Source organism: Mobula hypostoma, chromosome 2 (genome assembly GCF_963921235.1).
Source record: "Mobula hypostoma chromosome 2, sMobHyp1.1, whole genome shotgun sequence".
In the NCBI taxonomy this organism is placed as follows: domain Eukaryota; kingdom Metazoa; phylum Chordata; class Chondrichthyes; order Myliobatiformes; family Myliobatidae; genus Mobula; species Mobula hypostoma.
Window position 1 is genome coordinate 51412621 of NC_086098.1, and position 13933 is coordinate 51426553.

Below are 13933 nucleotides of genomic sequence, written 5' to 3' on the forward strand. Positions count from 1 at the left end.
AACAATTAATATCTGCTGGTTCACAGTGCAAATTCCATCTCTAAACTAACCTCCATTAAATTTGAAGTTTCTGTAGTAAATCTAGAAGCTACAGATATCAGGCAGCATGTTCCTGCACATTCATCTTCACTTTTTTATCATTTAAACACCAACTGGCTAGTTGTTAATTTTGTAACACAGTATACATTCAGCCCCTTTTCTAAGAAAAGATATGCTTGCATTGGAGAGGATCCAGAGGATATTCACAAGAATGATCCAGGAATAATAGGGTTAATGTATGAGGAGCATTTCATGGCTCTGGGACTGTACTCATTGGAGTTTAGAAGAATGAGGGAGAAATCTCATTGACATCTATGGAATAGTGAAAGGCCCAGACAGAGTGGACGTGGAGAGGATGTTTCCTATAGTGGAGAGCGTAGAACCAGAGGGCACAGCCTCAGAATAGAAGGATGTCCCTTTAGAACAGATAGGAGGAGGGGTTTCTCTCGCCAGCGTGTGGTGAATCTGTGGAATTCATTGCCACAGACAGTGGGTAAATTTAAAGCAGAAGTTGATAATTAGAAAGGGTGTCAAAGGTTACGGGGAGAAGGCAGGAGAATTGGGTTGAGAGGGGTAATAAATCAGCCATAATAGAATGGCAGACAGACTCGATGGGCTGTATGTCCTAATTCTGCTCCTATGTCTCATGGTCCGAGGCAATTATAATGTTGGGTCACTAAGTGGTTATTTTCAGTGGTCTCAGTCTTAACAGCAAACTTATCTTTATCATGGCCAGCACTTACCCTGACAGAACATTTGTTCTCACTTATATTCTACCATCCCTCCCAGTAAACTACAATCTGTTCCCAAATTATTCCACTACAACGTGCACCACCTACAAGTCCAGTTTGGCCAACTTGAAATGATCAAGATAATACAAAACCACTGTAATACATGGTTAATGCTGGCAAAGGTGATAATGAACATGCAGTAAAAATTTCAGTAGTTACTTACACCAAGTCCTGCGTATCCTGGTTAAACTATACATCATGTGTTGATTATTGCAATATGTTTTACAGCATTACCTTATACAACCCCCAAGAGAATTGTATATCCAGTTTCCTAAATGACATTAAGAGGCATTTAATGAGAGCTTGAAGTTACTAAAGAGAGAAGAACAGATTTCACAAGTTAGCAAAACTGTGGCAGATGAAAAGACCAATCACAGTACTTTCTCAATCTCAAGGGTCAGCTCACTAGGTGTACTTGGATTAGGATACCTGTTTCAAAGTTGCTGGAAGTAAGTGAACGTGTACAAAAGGATAATTGGAGAAAAGGCAAATGGAACATTGACTTTCATCTCAAAGGTACAGTTATAGATTCTTGTGTAGAGTTTTGTCCAGATCTCATCTGAAATACAGGTTTCAATTTTGACAGCACACCTCACGACAGATATATGGATATTAGAAAGGAGAATTACATGGAATACAAGTGTTGTATAGTGCTGTTGGTATAATATTTCCTTGAGTTGGTGATCTTGTCAGTGGTATTAAAAATAAAGGAATTCATGGTGGGCAGTCCAAAACAAGAATGGGCCAAATAGAGGCAAACAATTTGGTTGTGAAATCAGAAAGCAGTTTATCCACCCAAAGCATGATGAAGATTTCAAACTCTTAACAAACTCTCACGTTAGCAAAACCAAGATAAAACCATTTCTAGTAAATATGAGTGCCACAGGCACCAACCTGCTATCCAGAAGGAAGTCCAAACCGTGAAACACATCTCAACTGAATGCCCACCATTTTCAGTTTTAGGACGCACCTTCTTCAACCATTTAGTAATTCAGAAGACTTAGAATGGATATGAAAGAGTTTTCATGCCATAAAAAGGAGTTATTTCCATTAAGAGACTGTGGGTAATAAGGCAATAGAAACATTTGTGGCAGAAATTGACAGTTTTTCTTTATCAGATGTTAATCAACAAATATGGATGAAAGCCAGCTAACTTAAGTTTATTTTCGATAGCAGATTAGAGACAATAAAGTAAACAACCCCATATGTCTGTGTTCCAGTAGCAATAGAATATGAAAAGTATTGAAAGGCAATAAACCACACTTTACAGATAATACAAAAATCCTTCTCTCCAATAGGAAAAAGAACTTTTGTTACAAGTACATGCTCTTTTAACTGCCAACATTGCTGGCTAGAATTTACTATTAGTAACCAAGTATATGTTCTGATTGCTGTTTCATAACAGCTTAATCCTTGACTTATTTACCCTTTTATCTGGCATCAGAAATACTCCAGATACTAAGTCCTAACAGTTCTTAATTCACCCTTCTTGATTCATCTATGGTGTCTTATGATTTCTTAATGTGCATTGCTTTCATAACCAGACCAAGCAAGAACTGATATTCCAATCCTCTCAGTTTAGAGGCTATCATAATTTTCCAAAATATATATTAGACCAACTAATTCTACAGAAAATATATTAAAGCACTATTACCACAAATATGTACCAATCAGATGTCTGTTCAAAATGTAAGCTAAATCTAAAAGCAGGGTTATACATCTCTTCATCTAACAAGATTGGTTTAAATAGATTTAACCAATCTCAGTTTAATCAGGTTCATGGCTTAAAACTATCCAGAAATTTTGCAGAAATAGAGAGGTGTCAGGAGGTTGCTGTGGCTGCAGCAAAAACGAAAAGGTCGGAAACCTGACGTGAAATTTTACTTCAGTAAGTATTCCTTAAGGCATGTAACACTTACCATTATAGTAGAATTTTCTTTGTGTTTGTGAAAAGCAGGGATCTATGCTGAACAAAAGGTTTTAAAGAAAGCCTGTCTGTCTCCATCCCATTCAAACCCAGAACACAGATTTTAAATGAAAATTGATATCCTAAGAAATCTATTGTATGTCTAACACTGATCAAAATGAAAGGAAACTAATCTAATTTAAAAGTGTCCCATTTTAGATATTGTAATTTCATTTTAAAATTCCTTGTTCAAATCATTGTGTGTACTAATCCATTAATAGTAGGAGAATATAGTAAAGAGATATATATAAAATAAATCTTTATAAACAGCTGTACTGCATGAATATATTTACCACAAGCATTATTCAGGGAAATCTACTTATGAACCAGATAGTCAGCATTTACAAGGAATTGCTTTATTTTCTTTCAAGCACCATTTTGGAAATCAGGTTAGGTTTTGAATATTAAATATGCTGATAGGCTGATAGGCATAGTTTAGAAAAGAGAACGTTTGTCAGATGCCATTTGGCTCTCTCACCAGCCTAATGTATAATGTGCACTGAATACAACAGTGACATCTAGCTGTAGGATTTTGCTGTGTTAAGAGTGAAAACTAACTGTAAACATTATTTTAATAGGAAGAAGATTTTAAGCAAAGCAATTTTGTCTGAAGGTACTGAAGAACTAAGCATTGATTTCATTCTCAGGTGTAATGATAGCTTGATTATATTCACAAGATAATGTGTCATCACAGTTTGAAACGGATAACAAGTATACCACAAGTGAAAATCCTTCACCGCAGGTGAACTGTTTAAGTTTACATACTTGTTTTTCCATGCTTTTGAAATTACTAAAGTGGTGAGAGCCTTTCTTGCTGTTAACCTCCTTGAAAAGGTAAAGCCCCAGTGAAAGAAGTGCAACAGATTTTAATGATAATCTAAACTATAATTAGTCCTGAATAGCCTCTTCATTTATAAGATTAATTTTACACAATCTAATTAATATTTGAAAGGTGGTAGATTAGGAAAGGAGAAGATGCCCTTGTGTACCTGTTGATTAAAGGAAGCATGCTTGTGCAGTACTTTATAGGATGTTGGCATTTTGAAATAAGAGAATGTGAGGGCAGGAACAGGGTTTGTCTTATTGCAATTGTACAGGGCCTTATTGAGACCATACCTTGAGTATTGTGTGGAGTTATGGTCGTCTTAACTGAGGAAGGGTGCTGTTATTATTGAGGGAGTGCAATTCAGGCTCACAGTGCTGATTCTTGGTATGGTATGACTGACGGATTACTGAGAGATTGTGATGAATTTGGTTTATATTCACTAGTGTGTAGATGGATGAAAGGGGTCCTCATTGATAGTAAGATCTTGTTGAGACTGGATAGACAAGTTGCAGGAACATTGTTCATAAAGGTATGTAAGCCTAGAGTAGTTGCCAAGGGAGATGAAGGAGTTGGTTTATCTAGGACTGAGAAATTTCTTCTCCCAAAGAGTACTGAACTTATGGATTCCTCCACCACAGAAGACAATCAAAGCATATAATTCAAGGAGGAGTTAGAGAAGGGAACAAAGTACATAGGGTTGAAAGAAGGCACAGGGCATTAAATTTGATCAGCAGTAATCATATGGAATGGCAGAGCAGCTTGAAAAGTAGAATATCTAAATCTTTCCATTTTCTGCCATCGCTTTCAGAAGGGAGAAAGGCATGGCTGGATGCATAAGCACATGGAAGCCTTGAAAATGAGCTTGAGTACATAAAATTGGATAAATCCCCAAGGCCTGATCAAGAGTCCCCTAGGATGGTGTGGGAAGCTAGTGAAGAAATTGCTGGTGCCTTTGCAGAGATTTTTGTGACTTCTTTAAATATGGGTGAGGTACCAAGGACTTGAGCGTGCCTTTAACCAAGAAGGGCTACCAAGATAAACCAAGGAACTACATTAGATGGGGTTAGTTTACTAGAGGGGATTCTAGGAGATCTGTCAGTGTTATGAAAGGCAAGAAATGATTAAGGATGGTTAGCTTGGATTTGTGCATGGGAAGTCATGCCTCACAAAATTTAACTGAGTTTTTTTTTTGAAGAGATGACCAATAGGATTGATAAAAGCATTAGGCTAGGCATTGTCTACATGGCTTTTTAGCAAGGGTTTTCTCAAGATCCCACTTGGTAAATTGGTCTAAAAGGTGAGATTACATGGGATCCTGGGTGATCTAGCCAACTGGTTACAAAATTGGCTTGGTGTAAACAGTCAACGAGCATGGTAGTGGAGGGTAATTTTTCTGATTGGATGCCTGTGTCCTGTGGTGTGCTAACTAACCCTTGCTGTTAGTTATATTTATTAATTGTTTTGGTGAGAATAATGGTGACATGATTAGTAGGTTTGCAGATAACAGCAGAGTTGGTGGTGTGATGGATAGTGAATGGTTAAATTTACAAGAACATGTAGATCAAGCAGGAAAATGAGTAAAGGAATGGCAGAAGGAATTTAACTCTAATAAGTGCTAAGATATCCATTTTGAGAAGTTAAAGCAGGGCAAAACTTGCACAGTAAGTGATGGGGCTTGGAGAAGTGACAAGTGATGTGAAAGGAATATGGCATGCTTGCCTTCATCAGATGGTGCAGTGAGTACAAAAGTTGGTACGCCTTGTGACTACTGGAATATTATGTGCAATTCTGGTTGCCATACTGTAGAAAGGATAAATTAATTTTTAAAATTAGTTTATGATTGTCAAATGTACCAAGCTGCCGTGAAAAACTTGTCATGCATACTGTTCATGCAAAACAATTCATTACACCAGTGCACTGAGATAGTACAATGTAACACAGATACAGAGTGCAGAAGAAAGGATGTGATTAAGATAGTGAGGGTGTAGTAGAGATTCCTGTGGGTGTTACTGTGATTGAAGGCCTTGAGTTCTAAGGAGAAATTGGATAGTATGGAGCTAATGAGGCTGAATCGTGACTTTTGGATGTTTGTTAAATCATGAAGGGCATAGCCAAGATTTTGTTCCTGGGTTAAGCAGGTCTAAGAGGGGAAAGGCTTAGAGGACCTGAGGGATAGGTTTTTCTACACAGATGTTGGTGGATATACAGAATGAGTTGCCAGAGAAAGTAGTAGAGGAGTGTGTGGTTGTGACATTTAAAATATATTTTGACAGATAAATGGGTAGGAAAGGTTTAGAGGACAAATGGGACTAGCTCAGGAAGGCATCTTTGTTGGCATACACAAGTCGGACCAAAGGCCAGTTTCCCTGCTGTGTACAACTCTATGACACTAAGTAAATGAAATAAAAGCTGTTTATTCTACTGTAAGGAGTCTTGGAAATAAAACTTGGTGGAACTGTGACAGTCTTGCATAAGTATGATGTCATGGCTGTGGCTTAAAGCAAAGTAGGAATGGTAGCTGAACATCCCTGCTTGCAAGGTTTTCAGATGAGATTTAGAAAGGGTTTTAAAAAAAGAATTGTAATGGTAATAGGCTGAGGAAATCAATTACAGTTGAAAGATGGGAATGATAATTTAGAGCATATGGGCTGAACAAATGAACAACAAGACAATCACATTGGTGGGAGTGTAATATGTAGTATTGTACAGAAGTCTTAGTAAATGTAAAAAAACTAGAAAGCAAAGGTGCTTTCAAATATAATAAAATGAAAAGTTTCTAAATATTAAAAAAATACTGTAAAGAGCAGGAAACTAAAAAATTAAATCAAATCAATATTTGGTGTGACTACCCTTTTACCTGTAAAACTGCATCAATTCTCTTAGCAGTCATAAGACAATCAGCTCCGAGAATTTGCCCAAATTCTTCTGCAAACTTTGGCTGTCTCGCTTGCTTTGGTCTGTCCAGGTAATTCCAGACAGCCTCGATGATATTGAGATCAGGGTTCTGTAAAAGCCATACTATCTGAAACATTATTTAAAAATCTAGGGTTCCTAGTTTACACAGTACTGTGGGCCCTCAGATGCTCAGAGGAAAGTAGAATGAGGAATGTGGGAAAACATGGAAATAATGAGGCAATTACAGCAGAGATCAAGTATCCTACCACTGACAAGGCAGGATAATGTGTAGAAGATGCAGATGCATGCAGCAAATCCAACAGGGGAGAGGAAATAAACCTGTGCAAGTTGAATAGATGGCAAAAACCAAAGTTCAGTTGGATTTAGTATGGATGTGGATAAGAATAAAGATAACTTAAACCTGGAATTGTATAATTTAAACAAAGACCAGTTTTACTGGGCTTGGAAATGGAAACATCTACCTCAAAGTAGATGAATGCCAGATTAGGAAAATGTACTTGAGAAGGAATTGGTGAACATTCAGACCAATTTTGTTCCTACACCTTCTTCAAAATAAAATCACCATCTAGACCCCAATATACGTGGAGGAATGTGCAGGGAAGGAAAAGGCAAATAGAAATGGCATCCAGAATAAATGCTGTGAATTGAACACTTCAGAGAGCTGTGCAGAGTTTAAATGAAGCAGAGGTGAAATTACAAAAAAAAAGAAAGAAAAAGAGGGCATGGAAAAGAAAAATACATTTTACTGTAGCATACTAGATCACTATGTCCTCTCAGATGTACTGGTGCCTGTATATCTGCAGTAATTTCCTAAAAATGCAGAAACCAGTCGAGTTGACAACCCATATTCAAGGGTTTTACATGATGCAGAGCCCCAAGAAGGACCTGACTGATAATAGAGTAATGGAAACAGCTACCTCAAAGGACAGTGCTCTTTGATTATCATATACTGCTTGAAAATGTTCCAATACCCTTAAAACAATTCAAATAAAAATATTATTGAAGGCATCTTAAAACACTAGACTTACATTTAAAAAACATTAAGCTAAAGTAAACTAAAGAAGAATGAATAGACCATTTACTTACAAATGGATTGGTCCCTAAAGCCAGCCATCCCTAGTGTAAAGCTGAAGGTATTTAATGGGGTTTAAAACAAAATAGACCTTCAACTTATCTTGAGAGTTCTTCAGTAAACTACAGAAGGCCAGGACCAGGGTTATTGAGCTGCTAATTGATAAAGCCATCCATGGTATTATATATTAACCTGAAGGCAACATGTGGCAGACCAGCTATACCCACTAAAGGGACTGGTGCCAAGGTAGATGAACATCAGCCATTGTTGTAATTGAAGAAATGGTGGGCCAAGCTAAACAATCAGGAGAGGATAAAACAGAGCCGGGGTGAAGGCACACATCCTGCTGCCCCAGTGCATGGAACTGCAGCAATAGCTCTGCGTCCTTAATGTCAGCCTCTGTTACCCAGATTATCAGGTGCCATTTTGCTCAAAACAACAGCAACAAAAATACACTTTGAATATTGAAGATGGTAGGTAAAGCAAAGATAGTACCTGGGGTCAATGGAGATGGAAATCTTTTGTCAGAATCTGGTTCTGATGAAGAGTCTTTAGCCTGAAATATTAACTCTGTTTTTAAATCCATAGAGGCTGCCTGACCTGCTGAGTGCTTCTAGTTTTTCTTCTCTCTCTCTCTTTGTCTCGGTTTTAAATTTCCCCTGAAAGATATGTAAGGCTGAGCAATGGGGCACAGTGTTGTGATCAGCTAACTTCAACAAAGGGCCCTTGCAAATGTATCTAAAATACCCTTAACCACAGGTGAGCTGCTAGAGGATTGCAGGATGGTTACACTGTTGTTTAAAAAATGCTCTTTACAATAAACCAGGAATTTATAGGCCAGTGAGCTTGACCTAGGTAAGTTATTGAAAGGTATTGCAAGGGATTGGATATGTAAGTATTTGGTTTGGCAGGGCCAGATTAGGGATAGTCAATATGACTTTGTGCATGGTAGGTCATGTCTAACCAATCTTATAGAACTTTGAGGTTACCAGGAAAATTGATGAAGGAAAGAAAGAAGGTGTTGTCCACATGGACGTTAGCAAGGCCTTTGACAAGCTCCTGCATGGGAGGTTGCTCAAGAAGGTTCAGTCGCTTGGCATTCAGGATGAACTAAACTGGATTCGGCATTGACTTTGTGCGGGAAGCCTGAGAGTGGTACTAGAAGGTTGCTTCTCTGACTGGAGGCTTGTGACTAGTGACATGCTGCAAGGATTGGTGGTGTTATTGTTTGTCATCTATATCATCAATCTGGATGATGATGTGCTAAACAAGATCAAGAAATTTGCAGATGATACCAAGATTGAGGGTGTATTTGACAATGAGTAAGGCTATCAAAGCTTGCAGCGGAATCTGGACCAGCTGGAAAAATGGGTTGAAGATGGCAGATGGAATTTAATGCAAGCAAATGTGAGGTGTTTTACTTTGGGAGAACAAACCAGCATAAGACTTATGCAGTGAACAGTAGGGCACCAAAGAGTGTGGTAGAACAGAGGGATCTGGGAATAGTGATCCCTATTCTCTTGAAAGTAGGTGAGATCATAAAGTGAGCTTTTGGCACACTGGCCTTCATAAATCAAAGATTGAGTATAGGAGTTGGGATGTTTGTACAATAGTGTGCAGATGGTTTGCAAGTAAATAACATTTAAAACAAAATTAAAGCAATCTTGAACACAAGTTATCATATTTTGTTCTCAACTTATGGGAAATTATACATGGCTTAATGAATGATGTATCCAGTTTGTTATTAAATGTTTTCAGAGCATAGAAGCTTGTATTTATGAGTTACTTCCCGAACTTATTTCTAAGGTAGGCTTGCATCCATCATATTAAATAATGCAGATCATTTACTGTTTAAGGAACTGAACAGGATAAAGAAATTACATTTTTATAGCACCTTTCATGACCTGATCACATTGTAAAATTGTTTACACACAATTAAGTAATTTGAAATTTTGTATGAAGTAAAAATAACAACCAATATGTGGATAGCTCATAGTGAGATAAATGGCCAGATCATGTGTTGTAGCTTTTAGCTGACTGTTGAAAAGAATCATGGGATATTTTAAATCTATTTGTGGGCAAATGCATGGGTCCAGAATTTAATGGCTCATCTTAAAAATGACAGAGTGTTGTAATTAGTAGAGAATCAACTCACAACCCCAATGAACCAAGTTCACTTCTGATCTCCAGTGCTGTCTATGTGGAATGTGCAGGTTCTCACTGTGCACATAGCATATGTCAATGGTAGAATCCATGGTGAATTGTGGTGATAGGTTTGTTTTATTTGGGGTGGGACGTTGGTTTGTAGAATAAAATGCTCTGTGAATTGGTATTGTCTCAATATGTTGAATGGCCTTTGTTTATACTGTATGGAAATATAGAAGCCCCTTGGAATTGCCCTGATGCATTAGTCAATGTGTCCAAAGCTCTGGAGTGGGACTTGAATTTGCAACTCTGAGCAACGAATGCTACCAGGTAAAATGTGTGCTAGAGGCTAGCTGAATATTTTCTGGAATAACAATCCCCAGATACTTGTACTCTGTCTCTTTATGCCTGAAATAGCTTGAGGTATCAAATTGTCAATATGTCATACAAGACTCCATTCCTGCAACAGCACAGTGAAAATATTAATTTGCAGTTTAACCATGCAGAGTAGAACTCTAGGGAAACTTCTCATCCTCATTCCAGAATATGTAGAGCAGGTATGAGGGCAAGAGCAATCAAAGAGGATATAAGCACTCACCACAGAATCTGATTATTTGGGAGAGGCACAGGATACTTAGCTTGAAACTGCAACTCCACTAGAACTCAATACCTTCAAGAGAAGCAAAAACTATCTGAGATATTGAGTTCTCTTCTGGAACTTGTTTTGTATAATTTAATTCATCAATGTGTCTGGAAATAGATAAAGGTTAGTAAACAGAAAAAAAACAATTGGTTCTGTATGTATTATGCATGTTTTTATATATATAGTAAATATTCAAAGTTCAAATGAAATTTATCATCAAAGCAAATGACACCATATGCAACCTTGAGATTCAGTTTCTTGCAGGCATACTTAATAAATCCATAAAAGAATAATAACCAGAATAGAACCAATGAAAGACCACGTCGACATGGTGTTCAACCAGTGTGCAAAAAAACAACAAACTGTGCAAATACAAAAAGAAAGAAATAATAATAAATATTGAGAACATGACAACTGTGAGAATGGATATGTTGGAAAGATCTTTTAATTGTAATTGAGGTAAAGATATTCCTATTTAATCATGTTAAGTAGTCACCAACAAATAGTAAGTGTTCATCACAATTATTTATCATTGGTATAAAATTATTCACACAATAAGCATCTGGACAGAATGGAAGCCTAAGAAGATCAAATGTAGTGGAGTCATAGAGTAACACAGGATAGATACAGGACCCACCCCCCAACCCAATGAGTCCATGCCATCCAGTTAGTCCCAATTTCTTGCAATTCGACCATATCCCTTAAGCCTCACCCTCTGCATGTACCTGTCAAAATGACAGTATGGTTCCTGCCTTAGTCATTTCTGGCAGCTTGTTCCATATACTCACTAGCCTCTGCATGAAAAGGTTGCTCCTCATGTCCCTTCTATATCTTTCCCTTTTTACCCTTAATCTATGCCCCCTAGTTTTGCAATCCTTTGCCTTGGAGGGAAAAAAAACTGTTACCATTCACCTTATCTATGCCTCTCATAATTTTATGCTCTTCTGTAAGGCCGCTCCTCATTTCCTATGTTCCAAGGAATAAAGACCTAGTGTGGTCAACCTCTCCCTATAGCTCAGGCTTTCCAGTCCCAGCGTTAATCTTTTTCAGATTAATGACATTGTTCCTATAATAGTGACCAAAACTGTTCACAGTACTCCAAGTGCAACCTCACCAATGATTTATACAACTGGAACATAATGTCCCAATTCCTGTACACCATGTTCTGATTGATGAAGAAGGTGGTATGCTAAAAGCCTTTTTCACCATCCTATATACCTGTGACACCCTTTTAATGAACTATGCACAATTCCTGGATCCCCCCGTCCATTACACTCCCTACCATTCATAGTGTAAGTCTTTTGCTGGTTTGACTTTACAAAATGTTTCATCTTGTACTTATCGATAATCAAACCCATTTATCACTCCTCAGCCCACTTCCTTAACTGATTAAGATCTCCTTGTATCTATGATCTTCTTCGCTATGAACAACACCTAATTTTACGTCCTCCACAAACTTACGTCCAAATCATTTATATAAATAACAAATTTCAAGTACCATAGATGTCTATATACACTCAGTTTGAGTTACTCTCACCTTCCTGTCAGCTTGAACCAATCTGGCCACTCTCATTAACAAGATGTTTTCACCTATAGAACTGCCACTCACCGGCTTGCTCTGTTTTTGCTTTTTGTATCATTCTCTGTAAATGCTGTGTGTGATAATCCCAGGAGATCAGCAGTTTCTGAGATAATTAAACCATCCCGTCTGGCACCAACAATCATTCCAGAATCAGAGTCACTTAAATCATATTTCTTTCTCATTCTGATGCTTGGTCTGAACAACAACAGAACCTCTTGAGCATGCCTACATATTTTTCTGCATTGAGTTGCTGCCACATCAATGGCTGATTATGTACTTGCATTGATGAGCGTGTGTACCTAAGAAAGAGGCCACTGAATCTATCTTCTGTGTTTTGATTCATTATACAACTGTAAATTTCTAACACTAACAGCAATATAAAAAGGCTCCCTGAAGTGAAATAGATTTGTTTTTTTTATTTAGCGTTACTGCGCAGAATAGGCCCTTCCAGCCCTTCGAACCACACTGCCAGCAACCCACTGATTTTACCCTGAGCCCTATTTATACTGACTAACTACTAACTGGTACATCTTTGAACTGTAGGAGGAAGCCCACGCATTCACAGGGAGGACGTACAAACTCCTTACAGATGATATGGGAACTGAACTCCAAACTCTAACGCCCGAGCTGCAATAGCATCACACTAACTGCTACCCTACCATGTCATATTTGTACAAATATCTCATCTCTCTATTTAAACCATTGGATTTTGGATGCATCAGTGTAAACTGGCTCCATAAACCTAAACCACACATTGAAATATCCATGTTCAATTCTTAACTCTCCCCATCTCTGTACTTCTTATAGTCCTAATGAATTTCACATTTCATTAATCCTGCATCCCACAATCAGCAGCTATGTGAACCGAATTCTTTCACTGCATTACACATCTGCATATACATGGTATGCTCCTCACTCTAGAAATTCCTTAGAATCTACCATATATATTGACTCACCCTCATGTCATGTCCTTTAGCTTGAAATCATGTTTAGTTTGTTCGTTCATGGCTGGAAAGGACAACACAGGTCACTGATTGCTGACTGGATAATGAGTCCCGTGATGTTGATCCAGTGATGGTGAAGGAGCAGCAATTTATTTCCAAGTCAGACTGGTATTAGTTGGAGAACTTTTAGTTAGTTGTCGGTCAAGTACTCTGATTTCTGTGTTCTGATTGTTGAGTTTCTCAAGTGTTTCAAAACAACATCCGGCTCCAGATTTGTACTTTGTCGATGATAAGAAATGTTGTGGGAATCAGAAGGCGAGTCATTTACTGAAGACTACCTGCTCTTTTAGCAGAACTATTAGGCTGGTCCAGACATGTTTGCTCAAAGGTGATCCTAAGGCATTTTATAGTTGGGGCTGACGTAGTTTGACAATAGGAAAATCATGGATTGACAGAACACAGTGGTTATTTTCTCTCTTTAGAAATGTCATTGCTTATTAATTGTGTGTGATTGAAACATCACTTACCACTAATCGGTTACATCTGAATGTGTGAGGCGATGTGAATGAAAGAGAACGCTGCATTTATTAGTGAACAGCCCCAACTATATGTCGTCATTCACTGGTGATGCATCTGATGAAGGTTGAGCGTTAGATGCAACCTTAGAGAGGAAACAGCTGGGTGAGAGTTGATTGACATCCTATAAGCCATTATGCATTCCACTAGGTCCAACTCTGGGCTTTCAAATATGTCATGCATATAAGGTGTAATTCCTACCTTAAATCTAGAATCATGTTCATTTGCCTATGAAGCATGTTAGTGAAGAAGTCTGGAGCTGTGGTCTTGCAGAAAGCCAAAAAAATTATCAAGCAGGTTGAATTTATTTTCATTTATATATTTTTTCATTTATCACATACAAGGCTGGCATGGTAGCGTAGTGTTTAGTGCCGGGGGGGGGGTGGCCCATATTCTAACTCCAATGTATCATGCCCACAATGTCCAGCAAAAA

The 13933-nt window shown here is 37.9% G+C and overlaps 1 protein-coding gene across 6 annotated transcripts in view; it reads left to right on the forward strand.

Annotated features, from left to right (window-relative positions):
- LOC134339951 (kelch-like protein 29) overlaps positions 1–13933 on the forward strand; it is a 489081-nt gene that overhangs the window by 467312 nt on the left and 7836 nt on the right. The window contains exon 15 of one of the 6 annotated variants that reach the window (XR_010016467.1): positions 3375–3409. The exons of the other annotated variants lie outside the window; for them this stretch is intronic. The gene's annotated coding sequence lies outside the window, so the exon portion shown is untranslated. The remainder of the gene's footprint in view (positions 1–3374; positions 3410–13933) is intronic. 6 annotated transcript variants of the gene reach the window in all.